At 48.4% G+C, this 13626-nt stretch overlaps 1 long non-coding RNA gene across 2 annotated transcripts; it reads left to right on the forward strand.

Moving 5' to 3' along the window:
* Nucleotides 1-6518: 6518 nt before the first annotated feature.
* LOC123107615 (uncharacterized) lies at nucleotides 6519-12371 on the forward strand. Of its 2 annotated transcripts, XR_006451703.1 has the most exons (5): nucleotides 6519-6875; nucleotides 7012-7068; nucleotides 8519-8589; nucleotides 9315-10093; nucleotides 10169-12371. It is a non-coding gene; the product is annotated as an uncharacterized lncRNA (long non-coding RNA). The 2 variants fall into 2 exon arrangements; XR_006451702.1 differs by having other exon boundaries at nucleotides 8519-10093.
* The last annotated feature ends 1255 nt before the right edge of the window (nucleotides 12372-13626 follow it).

The following is a 13626-nucleotide window of genomic DNA, read 5'->3' on the forward strand; positions in this document are numbered from 1 at the left end:
CTGGACTCTAGGAACCAACGTAGGATCAAGACTCCTTGCCCCGATCATGCCTCGCCAGCTGTGGCCGTCGGCTGCTGCTCCTGGGCGCGCGACCCGCGCCTGTACGCAGCGCCCCACATGACATCTCTCCCCCCCTCGACGAGCAGCTCGTCCTCGAGCTGAAAAGTGGGGTAGCGCTCGACGAAACTGTCAATATCCTCCCATGTTGCCGACGACGCAGCCTCGCCCTTCCAGTGGACAAGGAGCTGGCGAACGCCACGTGCGAGGCGTGAACGAGTCACACGTTCTGGTTCCGGGACAGCCGCACCGTTGTGGATTGGAGGCAAACCCGGTGGTGCAGTTGGAGGCGTGCCGAAGAACTTCTTGAGGAGGCCCACGTGGAACACATCATGGAGGCGCGAGCGCACCGGTAGCTCAAGGCGGTAGGCGACTTCGTTGACGACCTCGGAAATGCGGTACGTCCCATAGAAGCGTGGCTTGAGCTTGCCCCTGGTCGGCAAGTTGAGAGAAGATGCGGCGCGCTGGCGAAGACGAAGCCACACCCAATCACCCACTACATGCCTGACGTCGCGATGGCGTCTGTCGTAGTAGGGCTTGTAGACCACCTGCGCCTGTTGTAGTCGATAGCGGACATCAGCGAGTAGCTCGTCTCGCTCCGCCATGCTCTTTGCCACGGCCGCCACCCTCGTGTCGCCTGGCTCGTAAGAGCGAATAGTGGGAGGGTCGCGTCCATACACGAGCTTGAATGGAGTTTCTTGGGTCGCCGTCTGGTAGGCGGTGTTGTAGATGTACTCGGCCCAGGGAAGCCACCGTAGCCACTGTCGCGGACGATCCCCCGTGAGGCAACGCAGGTACATAACAATGATCTTGTTAGCAGCCTCCGTTTGGCCATCCGACTGAGGATGAAACGCCGACGTCATGTCCAGCTTCGTCCCAGTGAGGCGCATGAGCTCCCGCCAAAACGCCGAGGTGAAGACGGGGTCGCGGTCCGAAACCATGGACTGCGAAACGCCATGGAGGCGCACGATCTCGGCGAAGAACACCTGTGCCACCGACTCTGTCGTGTACGGGTGGGCCATCACCACGAAGTGGCAGTACTTGCTGAAGCGATCCACCATGGTGAGTATGACGGACTTCCCGCCCACGCGAGGGAGCGCTTCCACGGAGTCGATGCCGACGTCAGTCCACACGCCCGTGGGCACCGGCAGCGGCAGCAGCAGACCGGCGGGGTGCAAGTGCTCGGACTTGTACCTCTGGCAAGTACCGCAGGCGCGGACGTACTCTTGCACCGTCTTGTGAAGGTTAGGTGCGTGGAAGTCACGGCGGAGACGATGCAGGGTGCGCAGGACTTCTTCGTGCCCGTCGTCGTGCACGGCGGTGAGGAGCTCCTGGAGTAGCGGGGACGAAGGCGGAATGTAGAGGCGGCCGTTAAAAGTGACGAGGCCGTCGGAGAGCGACCACGGCTGCTGCTGCATACCCGCCGTGATACCCTCACGCAGCGCGACGAGCGCCGGGTCGGTTGACGTAGCTTGCCGGAGGCGATCAATGAAGTCGAAGCGAGGACCTGATATCGCCATGACCGACGTCTCCTCCGTGTCGCGGCGGGAAAGGGCGTCCGCCACCGTGTTTGTACTACCGGCCTTGTACTCCATGGTGAAGTCGAACCCCAGTAGTTTGCCGACCCAATGATGCTACGGAATGGTTGCCAAATGCTGGTCAAGTAGGAATTTAAGACTGTAATGATCAGTTTTTACCACAAATTGGCGCCCCCAGAGGTATGGTCTCCAATGATGAATAGCGAGCACCAGGCCGATGAGTTCCCGTTCATATGCTGCCAGGGAACAGTGACGTGGCGCGACCGGTCGGATAAAGAAAGCCATCGGGTGCTGGTCCTGAAGAAGGACGGTCCCGAAGCCGTACGTAGAGGCGTCACACTCAACGATGAACGGCCGCGTGAAGTCCGGCAACGCGAGGACGGGAGCCGTGGTGACCGCCGTCTTGAGGGCGGTAAAAGCTGTTGCCACCTTCGGCGACCAGGAGAAACCATCCTTGCGAAGGAGGGCTGTCAGTGGTGCGGAAACCACGCCAAACTCCTTGACAAACTTGCGGTAGTACCCCGCAAGGCCGAGGAACCCCCGGACCGCGCGCGCCGAGCGTGGCTGCGGCCAATCGGCCACGGCCTGCACCTTTTCAGGATCCATGGCCACTCCTGCGACGGAGATGGTGTGACCCAGGTAGGAGATCGACTCGACGGCGAACGCGCATTTGGATCGCTTGACGAAGAGCCGGTGCTAGTGCAGGACGGTGAAGACGGTGCACACATGTCGGAGATGGTCTGCCCACGTCTCGCTGAAAATGAAGATGTCGTCAAAGAAGATGAGAACGAAGTGGCGCAGGTACGGCCGCAGCAGATCGTTCATGAGTGCCTGGAACGTCGCTGGCGCGTTGCAGAGGCCGAACGGCATCACCAGGAACTCGTAGAGGCCGTCGTGGGTACGGAAGGCGGTCTTTGGGATGTCCTCCACACGCATCCGCACCTGGTGGTAGCCGGAGCGCAAGTCGAGCTTGGTGAAGAAACGAGCGCGCCGGAGCTCGTCGAGGAGTTCGTCCACCACCGGGATCGGAAACGCATCCTTGACGGTGATGGCGTTCAGGGCGCGGTAGTCGATGCAGAAGCGCCAGGACCCGTCGGGCTTGCGGACCAGCAGTACCGGCGATGAGAATGCGGAACAACTCGCTCGGATGATGCCCTGGGCGAGCATGGCGGCGCACTGACGCTCCAGCTCGTCCTTGTGCACGGCCGGGTAGCGATACGGACGAACGGCCACCGGGGCGGAACCGGGCAGCAGGGTGATGCCGTGGTCGCAGCTGCGGGGTGGTGGCACGCCGGAGGGTTCGGCGAAGATGCCGTCGAACTCGGTGATGATGGCGTCAAGGAAATCGCGGGCATTGCATGATTTCAAGGCTGGCCCGTCCGGTCCTGCAATGCTGCGCCAGCAGACCCGATGGCCCCTCCGCCAGAACATCATGGAGAGGGTGCGGAAATCCCACAGGACCGGTCCAAGCGTCGCCAGCCACTGCGTGCCCAGGACGATGTCGTAGCCCGCGAGCGGCAAGGCGAGGAAATCCTCCGAGAACGCCTCTTGGTCAATGCGGAAGGACACGACGCGGTATGCGCGCTGGCACGGAACGCGCTCGCCGTTGGCCACCGTGACACGCATCTTCTCGGTGGGGGGGATGGCAGTGTAGCACGAGCGGCCGCCTCCTCGGCGATGAAGTTGTGGGTGGAGCCTGAGTCGATCAGGGTGAGGAGGGAGACACCCCCGAGGGTGATATGCATCTGCATGGTCTCGCTCGTGCGCACGCCGGAGATCGCGTGGAGCGAGATTCGAGGGTCGGCCGTCGAGGCATCAGCGGTGGCGGAGGCCGTGTCCTCGTCGTCGTCGTCCGGCGCCAGGTCGAGGAGAAAGATGCGCTGGCACACGCGGTTGTGGCCCCTGCCAAACTTCTCATTACAATTAAAGCATAGGCCCAAGCGACGGCGTTCCTCCATCTCTGCCTGTGACAGGCGTTTGATTTGGTGCCCTTCCGGCAGACTGGGGGCATGCTGGGGTGCGGCTGGTGGAGCCGGTGCGGGGGGCGCGAGGCGTGGTACGGGCGTCGGCAGGAGGCCCTTTTGCTGAAAACGCACCGGTGGCGCGGAGGCGAGCGCGCACTGGTCGCGCAGCTCCAATTTGCGGGCGAGGCTCATGGCGACGGCAAGGGACTGCGGGTTGTGGATTTCTACGTCGAGGCTGAGGGGTGGCTGGAGTCCCGTGGTGAAGATCTAAACCTTTTGTGTCTCTGATAAGATGCCTGCCCGGGGAAGGAGCGCCTCAAACCGCTTCTGGAAGTCGACGACGGACGTTGCGCGCCATTAGTTCGCCCAGCGGGTTAGCGCGCAGAGGTGGCCCGAAGCGGAGATTGAGCAGCTCGGTGAAGCGGCGCCACAGAGGTGTGCCCTCATCGCGCTGAACCTGCGTATACCATAGTTGGGCAGTACCCTCGAGATTGTATGATGCCATCCACACTTTCTCCTCCTCGGCGATCCGTTGTTGATGGAAGGACTCGCATTTGTTGATGAATGCGAGAGGATCTGACTTGCCGTCGAACTTGGGGAAGTCCATCTTCTGAAACCGGGGCGGTCGATCATTGTGGTGCTGCCCATCGTGGGCGCCGTCAGCGCTCGACGAGGAGGCGGAGTTGTCCTTCTGGAGTGCGGCGACGGACGTCTGCAGGGACGCCACCGTTGCAGTCAAGGCCTCGATCATCTTGGCCAGATCAGCGGTGGTTGGTTCTGCCATGCCGGAAGTGACCGAGGCGGCGGCGGATGGTGGCGATGGAGGTGTGCTTGGTGCGGATGCAGGGGTGGCGGCGGGCTGCGGATGGAGCGTGGACGAGGAAGAGGATCGCCTGGAACCTGATACCAAGTTGTCAAGGACCTCGGTGCCCAAGACTGCAGGACCTTGACTACGTAGTTCGTAGTCTCGGTTGATAGGAGCGCTAGGGTTTTTGCCTAACTGCTCAATGGTGCAGGAGAAGAGATTAGGAGTAGAGGAGGAGGTAGGAGATGATGATTTATTTCTTGCGTCAAAGGGTGCAGATTACAGGATATATAAAGGCCTTATGGGCTTCTAACAAACTAGGAAACTAACTACTCCTGGACTCTAGGAACCAACGTAGGATCAGGACTCCTTGCCCCGATCATGCCTCGCCAGCTGTGGCCGTCGGCTGCTGCTCCTGGGCGCGCGACCCGCGCCTGTACGCAGCGCCCCACATGACAGAACTGACCACATCTTTTCACTTCCCTTCCTAGCTCTTGGGATAAGCAAAATATATAGTCCCGACATGAGATGAACATTATTAGTAGTGCATCACTAGAATTGTTTTTTCTTATCAACTATTGATTTTGTAATATTTATTAGTAGTGCTTATTTTTTCTTATTTTTACCTATTAACTAGGATGAACATGTATTTTCTTTTTGTAAGGAATACATGCATTGCACGTGTACACTAACTATGGATCCAGGTATGAGATGTGAATGGACTAGAAATAATTATGTCTATTCAGATTTGTGTATTAGTTCACTGCATCATCAGTTGTTATTAGTACCACAAACATGTGTAGGAAAAACTTGTATTTAACCAGAAGTTAATGGCCATTTCGTGACACTGGTTGTTTAAGATTTACACTGCATTGATATGAAATAAACAAATTTTACCTTTTTTGTTCCAATTTTCGGGGTATGCATCACATATTTATGGCAATTTTGGCAGAAGAAGGGAAGTGCATACATTTGACGATTATTTTTGCTGTGCAAGTGATTTACTTGATCAAAATGTAAGCTTTTAGCATGTCTTACTATTGTTTTAAAAGAAATTTCCTGCTAGAAAATACACATCAATTGTGTTTTCTCCTGTAGTAACGCATGGGCAATTATCTTTTCTTTTTACCGATCACATGGAGATAAATACTGCAGGATCAAGTCGGGATTCATGGCAAGGGATTGATGAGTTTTTATCAAAAGCAGTTTGCTGCGCACTGAAGTGTGACAGAAAAGGTGTGCTACTGTTTCCACATCTCCTTTTGCGAATCACTAATGTTTTTCCCAAGTGTTTTCTTCCTTTTGTAATGACCCAGAAATAGTTTCGACGTTGGAGTCAGTTTCTTAGATGTCTTCATTTTTTTAGGGTTCCTTCGATGTCTTCATTGTTCTTATCGGGAAGTTTGAAGTGAAATTGAGGAAATTTTCCCAAGTCCCCGTTTTGCATAGGCCCTTATTAGTGGTGTGTGTGTATGGGCACATGAGTGGTGTGCTATTTTTATTTTTATGTGAAATATGTGTTTCTCATTTTAGTAGTCATTCAAGTGTGAGTTATGTGTATCAACATGTAATTGAGTGCCGGAACTTTCATTATACCCTGTGAAGGCCATTTACATGTTTACATAAGCATTTTGGTTAGCAGCCTCATCCTAGAATTATCTGTTGATCTAACCGTCTCTTAATCTTTTCTCTCAGATTTTAGCTATCCATTGCTTACACAATGATATTAAGACCAATTGTAGGGATGCATATCCACATACTGAACACAATAGAAGGTTGCTTTTCAATAATAATAACTAGCTTTCTTATTCCTTTAGAACCTATCAAAACACTGAACAAATTAAACAATACATGTGCAACAACATGACCACAATGATGTCTCACTTTTGGAAGAACGGCTTTAGTGACATCACAACATTATCTATCAATTTAATTTATTTTTCCAGATTTTTTTATTTATTATAATGGTGTGAATCTTATTGAGCAGTTGGTAGTCTTCGTTCCAGGATTTTTCGTCCCACCTCCCACTTTTGTTGGTATTTTTTTCGTGGGTTTTTTCTATCCTCCTCCCACCTCGCACTTTACGTCCCGCTCGCACGGACAACAATTGAGTGAAGACAGCCCCCCTCGCACGACAGAAATTTCGAGGAAGAGCGAACAGAAAAAACCGGACGAAGTGGGAGCGAGCCCCCTCGCAGGAACCAGAGATCCAAGCCCTATGTCGCCGCCGCCGATGCCTCCTCCTCCACCTCCATTCCCAAGCGACGGCGCCCGCGGACGCGGTCTTCTACCCCAACCACCATGGCTGCAGATCCACCCACGGCCGATCGTCTAAGCTGCAAGCATGGATCGATGGCTCCAGGAAGGTATCCATCCTCCCTGGGTGGAGCGAGTTGCAGATCTCGTCCGGCCCTCTGGAGCCGGCCATCTCCGCCTCCTCCTCGCCGCCGCTGCCGGGGATCACGTCTTCACCAAGCGCGAGCTCCGCCCCATCCGACCGACCGCAAAGGGGTGAGTTTTCTTCATCCCGAACCCGCCTGATTTGCTTACTGCACTCTTGCCATTCCAATGGAGACCAACCTCCTCTGGCTGAGCCTCAACTCTGCATCTCTCTCCCAATTACCCTCACCCCGTCAGTTTGCTGCAGATTGACCATTGTAAATATTCAAGGAGATTCAAATGTTCCTCTTCTGGCCGATTGAAGGTACTACCTGGTCCAATTTTGCCACAAAAAATAATGCTATCTTGTTGTATGCTTTGTAGTGTTAATTTCATGTGCTATTATAGATTACACGTATATGTCAGGGTGGACACGGTCCAGGCCGGTCCGGTCCCTGACCGAGCCGTCCTTTGGACCGGCCGTTGGCGGTCCGGACCGAACAGGGTCACGGTCCTGTTTCCAGGGACCGGACCGGCAGGGACGAAGCCCGAGCTGGACCGAGCGGCTCGTTTGGACCGGTCGGAGTTCACCATAGAGCACGCGCCGGAGCATGGCGACGTGGGGAGGGCGCTGGAGGCAGCGGGGCTTGTCGTGGAGATGTCAGGCAGCTTTGGAAGTTCTAGAGGGAGATAGAGGAGCCAAGAAGATCACCAGAGCGAGCTCATCGGCGACGAATTTGGCACGACGGCCGGTGGACGGAGATGAAAAAGATGATGCCCGATGCGGCGATGCAGGACCTCCCACGTCGTGATCGTTGGTGCATACGATAGATCCGAGTGGGGCGCATCCAGTGGACATATTTCCCAGGGCCAACGAGTCCAGTGGCCGCGCGGACGACGGCCCCCGCGGCGGCGGACATGAACGGCGACAGTTTCTTCAGCCCCCGCCGTGCCTGGGCCGCCACACCCCCGCCACGCCCTCGCCACGCCCCCGCCACGCCCCACCACGCGCGCCCACCACGCTCTCGCCATGCCCCGGCCACGCTCTCACCATGCCCCCGCCACGTTCTTCGGTCCGCTCGGTCGGCTCGGTTAAAGCCTGGATCGGACCGAAGTTTTGTCGGGCTGGATTCCTGAGCTCGGACCGGCCGATTTTTTCAGTGGGCCAGGACCGAGCCGGCCTGAGCCGAGCGGGCCACGAGCCGGACCGTGGGACCGGACCATGTCGTCCACCCTGACGTATATGCTTATGAGAATTTTCATGTTTGTTAGATTAAAAAACTGTATTTCGTCCTTTTAGCCAGTGGTTAATTTAGCAGAGCATTAACATAGTATTGGTCTGATCAGCGAGATGATGATCACGAAGTCCTGTTGATAATCATCATGTTGTGATTTTTCAATGTCCTATAGAACTTGTTGTGTCCTCAAATCAGCAAAGATAGTAGCAGTTTCCAGTAGAACTTTTTCTACTGCAATATTTCCCTTTGCAATCCATACAAGTAAACATTATGTGTATTCGTTTTTCTTTGTTTACTAGATGTTGTACAAAATGTTTATCAGACACCCACGTGAATTGATTGCGGGGGTTTGGATCCGCTCCAGTGTGTTTGTTCTTACAATCTAGGAGGATCATACATGTATATGGTGAATCATTTATGAATCTTTCTTTAAAATATGTATGTCCACGTTGGTTTCTATGATTTAATGTTCTGTTATCATCAGAATAAAACGATTAGCATTGCACTAAATATATTCTATCTTTGTGTATTCTTCAGTTCAATAAGGATGCTGATAAGGTGATTGAGGTAATGAAGCTTAGGGTTGTCTACACATTGCCCAGTGGAAGGTCAGACAACTCTGGTGTTACATCTTTAGCAAATAGGAGCTTTAGGCAGGGCACTGATGATTTGACGGTGATATTGGTTAGCTCTATGTCCTATTTAGGAAACATATTGATTTATTAATATTTTTTAAGTATAAAAGCTAACTATAATCTGCACAAGAGCCAAACCTGCAGAAGGTTAGAGTGTGTGCAGCAGTTTCAGAACCTAGGGAAAACTAGCCTGACTGGTCTCTTTAATATTTAGTGAGTCTGTCCATGCACTTTTAATTCTACTCACCACTAAAGATATCTACAACTTTCATGTTGAACGCATAGTTTAATTCAAACAGTAACATGGTCTAAGTCCGCATACAAGGTTACTGTACACAGAATTACATAAGGATTAACTTTTGGACTGTGAAACTAAATTGGACTGCTACTTTTAAACCGTACATCGAAATAGTGCAAATAGATAGTCTATAGAAAGCATGGGACATATCTCTCCTTTTTTTTGGCGATTGATCTCCACATTATGTTTGGAGTCCAAGTGAAAATTATGCAGTTTTTGATAGAGGATTTGGAAAGGCCGAATCTGTTTAGTAGGTGGATTACCCAAAACAGTTGACTTCATCCAACCCAACCTCACATCACTGTATAAAGTTTGTAGCACTTATTTTATATGCAGAGCACTTGTGAACTAGGATTTTGACCAAAAGATTTCGAGTGTTTTATGGGAGCTTGCATTGCAGGGATACTTGAAGCTAGGGCAATCCAAGTAAGATAGCTTCATCCTCAGACAACAGGTTTATGTTATCTTATCATGGAGTCATTTTTAAGTTCGTGCCCAACGCATGCATGTAAATATGTAATACACCAACTTTGTTCTTTTATTTTTTTCGATTGACTAAGTTTACCTTTTCAATTTACATTCCCTTTATAGCTAGCAAATGGTCTCCAGAGGATTTTTTAGAAGTTCAAATCCAGTAATTAAATGTTGATCGCATAAGGCAGGCTGATGGTATCTTGGTCGAAGAATTTTATTCCTACTGGATGGAACTAGAACTGTTCTTCCTAAATATGTTGGCATGCAAAGAACAATATCTATCTAAAATGTCTTTTGGCTCATTTGTTTTGCGTGCTCAGGTTAAACAAGTGCAATCTGAAATTAAGAAAGCTTCTTTTATGGTAACATACAGGAAAGTTCTTATATATGCAGTTACCTATGCACACATGATATTGTGTTTCTAACCTCATTTGTTCTGTGTTGCAGGTTAAGAAATTTACAGTTTAAAAATTAATAAAGCAGCGATCCCCTTCCTATAGTCAATAATGCTTATTAGGAGTCCTGATATTCCAATAGTCCAGAAATGGTTATGTAAAATACATAATATTCACTGTTGTTGGCATTTTCACAATTAGCTTGCTTTTATCTCACTGCAATTCATTGCTCATGGCTTATACTGGCTTTTCTGTTATGAATGTTCTCTTTCTTTAGGAATCTGGCTACTGTTTGGTGCCAACTGCTGTGGTAAGTCATATTATATCTTGTGTCAATAGTCTGTATAAATTTATGCATCATTTGCACTTATAAGCTTTTTATTAGTGATGGTAATAGGGAGCGCATGTACGTGCAGCTGTGGAATGATCACCCAAATCACCTCAATCAGAAAGGGGAGGCCAAACTATGATATGGTTTAGTACCAGTTGATGGAGCAACAGAAGGTAATGCCTATCTTAGTGATTCTAAGCTCATTTCCCCCCAATAAGTGTTCCTTGCAAAATGATATTTTGCATCCAATATAATTTAATTCATGGGCTTCTTTACATCAAATATATTTTGTACTGGGTTGATGGAGTTGGCCTGTGTTTGCATTTGATAATGCTTTCTTAAGAGGCTTTTTATGACACCCGTACATAGTATCTTTGGCATTTTGAAGGATAGTTGTATTTGGTTACCTGTATTATAATTATTCTGGAGTGAATTAAATCAGAAGCTAATTTTATCAAAAGGCAGTTTCCTTTCCTATGAGGCTATGATGGCAACCATAATTATGCCCGTGTGAAATTAAAACAAGCATTTTAGATGCAGTTTGTGGAAAATGTCATTCTTTTTCCAAGCCTTGATGCTATCGTCAAATTAATAGATGAAATGCCTTACCTCTTATAAATTAAATATTTCTATTGCTTAGGTTAAGACTGTTACAGTTTTTGTTGATCGTGATAAGGTTCCTGGTTGCAGACTGAGATCTCCGCAAACAGAAAATAGATTATCCTTTTATAAGAAGTAGGGTACGGATATTCATTTATCTTTGGTTTTTTAGGTAGAGGTTTGTTCGCTAAATCATACTAAATCAAAGACATTTATTTTGGGATGGAGGGAGTACTAGATAAGATCATGCTCTCTTTGTGAAGTAAACAAGATAGTAGCACGAAATGTTTGCTTTCCTTTTTCTTTTTCCAGTTAGAGGTATTAGTTGATATTACAAATAAATCTTTGTTTATTTGTATAGTATGTTCTCCATTGTAAGACAAAATCTGAATTTCAGATAGCTGGACAAGATCTGTCTTACAGGTACTTGTGCAGAGATGTTAATTTAAGCAATGTACTAGCATATTGTGTGATGCAACAATTTGCAAACCTAGAGTAGCCCTTCTTTGGCCTGCTTATCGGGTCTGTTTTTGAATGATCATGTTCACTAATGTCCCTGCTTTTCTAATGTAACTCTGTCACTAGGCCCTGAGCTGCACCTTCCTTTTGCAAGGTATGTTGTGCGGCTGTGTTTGTGTGATTTTGTTGCTACATGAGTAAGTTTTGGGGAATTGAGGCTGCAGTCATATTGTTATCTGCAATAATAAAGGCCAAATGAAGCTATAAGCGGGCGCGCTTTGACGAATGAGCTATGACACAATATTTGATATATTTCTCTGAGGGTCTCTGTTGTTTCTTTCAGCAGTGTGCTCTCTGGCCTCCTTTTCCTTTGCATGCATTACATTTGTTATTTCAATCTCATGTGTCTCTATGCCACGAAGATAACTAGCAATAGAACGTGAATAAAGTAGTACACTTCTTTGTCTGGTTGTGTACATTGTCTGTATTGTTTGACGCATCCACCGCCTGCATGCTGGAGCAGATCAATAACATCCAAGAAAAACACCTCCATCTCAACACAGCTGAAATGAGCAGCCCGCTAAAAAAAATATAAGACTAATATTACAACAGCGAAAAACGGCGCAGCAAAGCGCATGTTATCCTCTAGCAATCATTTCTTCACTATATATTATGAAAATACACCTGTTTGTCTTGACAGAGTTGATTTTGTGAGTTTATGTATGAAAATCAACAACATAAATGTTTCCTATTTGATAGATTTACTTGATTATAAATATATCTTTCACACTATTAAATGCCCCAGTGCAACGCGTGTTCCCTGGTCCCACCCAGCCACCATCACATGCCTCCTCACACTAACCGCACATATCCCGGTGCTGCAATCACCCCCACGATCACAACTTGTTGTGAGTTGTCTGGGGGACGACGATGTGGCAAGCTGCACCTGGCGATGGGCGAAAGCTGCAAGTGACACGAGGGTGTAGGTGATTGCTGCCACCGGTCACTGCTTTGCTGGAACCAACATCGGCAAATGCTACTACCGCGGTCACCACATGCTGCAATCGGATTTCAAAGAAGCACTCGAAATAAAGCTGTGTGGCTGGAATTCCGATATATCTAAATGGCAACGTTTATTTTTATTTGGTATTCTAGCGAGTATAGACGGTAATGAATTCATAATAAAAATATTTATTTTTGTTATCACTATATTCTTTATATCATTAATTTAAAAAATTGCAGGAGTGTGTCTGGCTATTTTGTTTTTCATTTTATGCTCTGGTGGAACGGTAAAGAATTGGAAAGCCGGTTTGCACGGTGAATATTGTCCGTTACATGTTTTAAGATCTTCGGCGTGAAATTTTCATACTAACTACAGATATTGTTTGCAGGATGGGTATGAGTTGAGGAAGCAGTTTTTATTATAATTGCTAAAACATCATGGGAATGAAGCTAAAGGATGGGTATGAGTTGAGGAAACAGTTTTTATTATACTTGCTAAAACATCATGGGAATGAAGCTAACGGCAACTTTCCTGATATTTTAAAAGAATTTTTTAAGCGCATCATCTAGATATTGAAAGTTTTGTAATAGATGTTTAGTTGGAACATTGCTCAATTTGTTACATGGACATGTTGTTAATCTTTTTTTTGTTATCAATTTACATTGCAAAAATGGACTTCAATTATTCAATAATTGTGTTTGTGTTATATTGTTTGTACATGTGAAATTTAACATGTAACTCTTGCAAACTATTTCAAAAGCCCGTGGCAACGCACGGGCACTGTACTAGTGAACTTGATTTTTCAGTATTGCCATTTCCTTTAGTAGCATTGCCATGCACCAGAACAATTGTCCATAATATTATCAATATGTCTTGAAACTAAGTGAGTCCACTTTGACCATTAACAACTCAATCAAAAGATAACCATTCATAAAAAAATTAATCCATGATAATGGGTCAAGAAAATTTTATGTCGTCCATCGTACACGCACACTAGTATACCATTTGCGGATCGAGAAATCATTTACCATCAAATGGTCTTATGTATGGCACTTATAACAAGACAACCTTTAATATCACGGTTGCTATCCAATAGCAATGCTTCATTTAATTTGTGACAGCTTTACATGCATGCATGGACTATTAATCTACAAATGTTCACGCCCTTTCTCACTACGGCAATGCTATCACATTATTGCCATGTACTTATGATCAGAACCATCCATGCATACATGTGACTGATCATATTGTTTAAAATACCCCCCCCCCCCCCCCTGCGCTCGGGCGAACCCTAGTCGCGCCACCGGGCGTTCCTCCCTCCCTCCCCACCCTCCTCGCCGCCGCTTGAGACAGCCGTCGGGCATGCTCGGGGCGTTGCCAAGGATGGTGACGGCGGGGCTTCCGGCTGCCCCGCCACCATGCGGGAGGCTTTTGGATCTGGAGCAGTGGC

This window comes from Triticum aestivum, chromosome 5A (assembly GCF_018294505.1).
Source record: "Triticum aestivum cultivar Chinese Spring chromosome 5A, IWGSC CS RefSeq v2.1, whole genome shotgun sequence".
Classification (NCBI taxonomy): domain Eukaryota; kingdom Viridiplantae; phylum Streptophyta; class Magnoliopsida; order Poales; family Poaceae; genus Triticum; species Triticum aestivum.